The sequence below is a fragment of the Dermacentor variabilis genome, chromosome 7 (assembly GCF_050947875.1).
Source record: "Dermacentor variabilis isolate Ectoservices chromosome 7, ASM5094787v1, whole genome shotgun sequence".
Lineage (NCBI taxonomy): Eukaryota > Metazoa > Arthropoda > Arachnida > Ixodida > Ixodidae > Dermacentor > Dermacentor variabilis.
The window spans coordinates 53685835-53689976 of NC_134574.1; positions in this window are offsets into that span (position 1 = coordinate 53685835).

Sequence of the window (4142 nt, forward strand, 5' to 3'; positions counted from 1 at the left end):
GGAGGGCCTCAGCAATACAAACTGCGGCAGGAAGACCCACGACTACGTCAGGGACTTCCTCTCGGGCAGAACGGCGACGGTCGGCCTGGGCGAGCTGAGGAGCGGTATCTTTGCAACGCCTAGCAGAGGTACGCCCCAAGGCTCGGTAATCTCGCCCGTACTGTTTAACGTGGCGATGCTGGGCCTAGCGCAGAGACTCGAAAAGATCCAGGGAATCCGGCACGCGATGTATGCGGACGACATCACGGTCTGGACCACCTGCGGAACCTTGGAAGAAAAGCGAGCGGCGCTGCAAGATGCGGCCAAGTGCGTCGAAGACTACGTGAAGGAGATGGGCCTCAGGTGCTCCACCGAAACGTCCGAACTGCTAAGAGTCAGCAGACATCCCACCAAGGCGAAACTGGAGGTCAGCCTCGAAGGACAACTCATCCCCGAACGCAACATGATACGCGTCCTCGGCATGTGGCTGCAAGGCAGGAGAAAGTGCAACCACACCATCGGCCTCCTCAAGAAGTCGACCGAGAACGTGAGCAGAATGATAAGCAGGGTCTCCCAGAAGAGGCACGGCATGAGAGAAGAAGACACTCTCCAGCTCGTCAACAGCCTGATCGTCAGCAGAGTCATGTACTCGCTACCCTACCAAGTGAGGACTAAAACGACCAACGAAGAGATTGAAGTCGTCCTGAGGAAAGCCTACAAGACGGCGCTGCACCTGCCGAGAAACACCTCCAACGAAAAGCTGATGCAACTAGGGGTGAGCAACACCTTCGTCGAAATGGCGGAAGCACAGCGGAAAGCGCAAATGAGAAGACTAACGGGGACCTACACGGGGCGAAACCTGATCGGTAGGCTGGGCTTCGAAATAGGAGACGTCGACCGGTACGAGGACGTACCGGCGGGAATTAGGAAAACCTTTAATGTAAAGCCTATACCGAAGAACATGGATCCCAGGCTCCACGAAGGCAGAAGGAAAGCTAGGGCCGAATACATAGAAAAGACAGTGGCTAGAGAAGAGAACACTCTCTTCACGGACGCGAGCATAAGTTTAATAGGAAGCGAGGCAAAGGCCATCGCGGTAGTAATGAACAAGGAGGAAAAGCTTGTCTCGTGCGTCTCGGCCGACATACGGAGCGTAGCTGAAGCCGAGGAAACCGCCGTGGCGCTGGCGGCGATGCAAGGATATAGGGAGAATAAATCGCTAAATATTCTCACAGACTCGAAAGAGACTTGTCGCAACTACATGAGGGGCAGAATATGCAAAACTGCCCTTAGGATCCTCAGAGGGGGTAACCCCTCGGAGGAGGCGAAAATCAAACACAATCTGATCTGGATACCTGGACACGAGGGCATAAGGGGTAACGAGGCGGCGGACGGTGTAGCTCGAGCTAATAGATTCCGGGCTGGGCAGCAGCAGGAGTACCGCGCTAGTTACGCCGGGATCCTCAGTGACAGTTATTCGGAATTACTGCAACACTACAGGGGGACTAGATTCAAGTACCCACCGCCCCATAAAGCGCTGACGAAGGAGGAAGCCACGGGCTGGCGTAGGCTCCAGACAAACACCTTCCCCAACCTTTTCATATTCAACAAGATGTTCCCAACGTAGTATAGGGACACCTGCCCCTGGTGCGGGGCTACACCCACGCTCTATCACATAACTTGGGGGTGCGAACGAAACGACGCATTCCGCGATCATAAACCCCCGAGTGCGGAGCATTGGGAGAGCCGGCTCGTCAGCTGCGAGCTCGCCGTCCAAAGAAGGATGGTGGAGCACGCTAGGGACGCGGCCAAACTCAGTGGAGCCCTGGACTGAGGGACCACCCGTGCTGAAGAGGCTTCCCTTCGACGAGAAGACAGCGTGAAGAAGAGAAGACCTCGATCCGCGAGAATTCCATTTTATAATTCAATAAATGTTTTTCTCTCTCTCTAGTGTTCCACTGGAGAACGCTGCCCGAGTGCCCTGTGCGCCCAAACGCTTCGGGTCCGCAAGGCGATCTCACAGTTCCTTGTCCGTGGACATGGCTGTACCACCAGGTGGGCCCTGCAGCTCTTTGAAGCTGCAGCCACTTCACGGCTACTCTATGCCCACCCTCTTGTGGCGCTGCCCCCACCCCGCCTGCGGAAACTGGAGCTGCAGCCCCGGTCAACAATACGGGTCTACCTTCGCTTTCCCCGAACCTCACAAGTGGCCGCCACTCTTGCTGAGGCAGACACCTGGCCCCTGTCACTACTCCTCCTGCAACAGGGGCTACGACACATTGATCGTCTACACCATGCCGCAGATAGTCAAGCACTCCTGACCCTTCATGCCTTGCTGGTGAAGCAGCGCACTGACACGGACACAGTGAAGACAAGCAGGAAAAGACGACACTCGCTGCACTCGCAACTATTTTCTAATAGTTGCGAGTGCAGTGAGTGTCGTCTTTTCCTGTTTGTCTTCACTGTGTCCGTGTCAGTGCGCTGCTTCACCAGCAAGGTATGATGATCACTCACCAACTAGCCCAACTTTCCACTTTACTGCACTCCTGACCCGCCTACGCTCCCGGCCAACATCACACATGGGACGGCTGTGTGGCCTCTATAAGGAAGTCATAGGGGCACGCCTGCAAAAGCCGTACAGCCTCGCCCACCACACCGACCACCAATCCCTATCTCGACAGAGCTGCCAGGTGTCTCAAAGAACCATTCCCCAGCATGTGCCCTACAGCAGACGGCAGCCTCTCTCCTCCAAGAGATACTTGGGGACCACCTTCACATCTTCGTCGATGGATCCGTGATGCCGGAGACAGGCTCATCCACAGCAGCCTGCGTTGCACCGGCCCTACAAAAGAGCAAGGTGTGCGTCTCCCGGGACATGCAAGCTCTACCGCAGCAGAGCTAGCAGGACTCCACCTTGCTGTGGACCTACTGGCAGAGTAGCTACTAACGACTCCGGCAGCTATCTTCTGCGACTCCAAGGCGGCGCTGCTTCGCCTGCAGAGCCCTGACAACGCTAGTCTTGGGGTTGCACTGCTCTCCTCAAGACTGGCGGCCCTTCAGGATGCAGGATGCTCACTATCCCTGCACTGGCTACCGGCGCACGTAGGGATCCCAGGCAATGAGGAGGCAGACACTCTCGCAAGGAGCGCCCACCACCCAAGCGTCCCCCTCAGCCCTGCTGTAACGGCCGCGGACTTCACAAGACACAGGCTGCACCGGCATATCATCGCCTGCCATCCGGATAAACGGGTATCCCTGGGACGGCCTCCACGGCCTCTTCCACTGCACGGCCTCCCATGAAGGGATACATCGTTGCTTCTCCGACTGTGGGTTGGCTGCTACTGGACAGCAGCTCGCCGGCACCGCCTTGGGCATGCCACCTCGTCAGCCTGTGCCTCCTGCGGTGACCCAGAGACTCTGGAGCACCTTCTGCTGGCCTGCCCTGCTCACCTGCAGCTCAGGGGCCGACTTCTGCAGGAGTTCTCCCTCCTGGGACTCCCATGTTTACGACAGGAAGACATCCTCTTCCCCAGTCGTAATCAGCTACCAGCCTTCCTAAGTGTCATCGAGTACCTCGACTTGTCGGGGCTCTCGGCGAGACTCTAGGAAATTTCTTCCTCGGGCCTCCTGATCCGCCACAACTTCGCTTTTGCTGGGCCACCTCCTATGATCTATCACCAGTCCACTCTACCGGTCGAAGCCACTGGGCCTTCCAAGCCAGACTGCTCCGCCGCTGCCATGGCGACTCTCTACCTTTCTCCCTCCTTCTATCTCCTTTACTTCCATATCCTGCCCCCTGCTGGCGCAGAGCCGTGCTCTCGCAAGGGTTGCAGAAGATAGTGCCAGCCTTTTCTCCTTTCCCTACAAGAACCACTTCTTTCTCTCTCTCTCTGTACAAGCAATACTGTCTTACTGTTTTCTTTGACCCAGAAAGGCGTACGACACAACATGGAGGTTTGGCATTCTAATGGCACGGGCCACGTGCTGGTGGGCGAGTCGGTTATACATGATTACAACGAAGGCGCCAAATAAAACAACGGACGAGGGAAGGTGATACGGGACAACTACGTAGGCGCACTAACAACTGAGCGTTTTATTTCTTGACACGGGAATTAGAAGCTGCTGCCAAGAATCAAAACAACAAGAAAAAAGACAAAACAGTG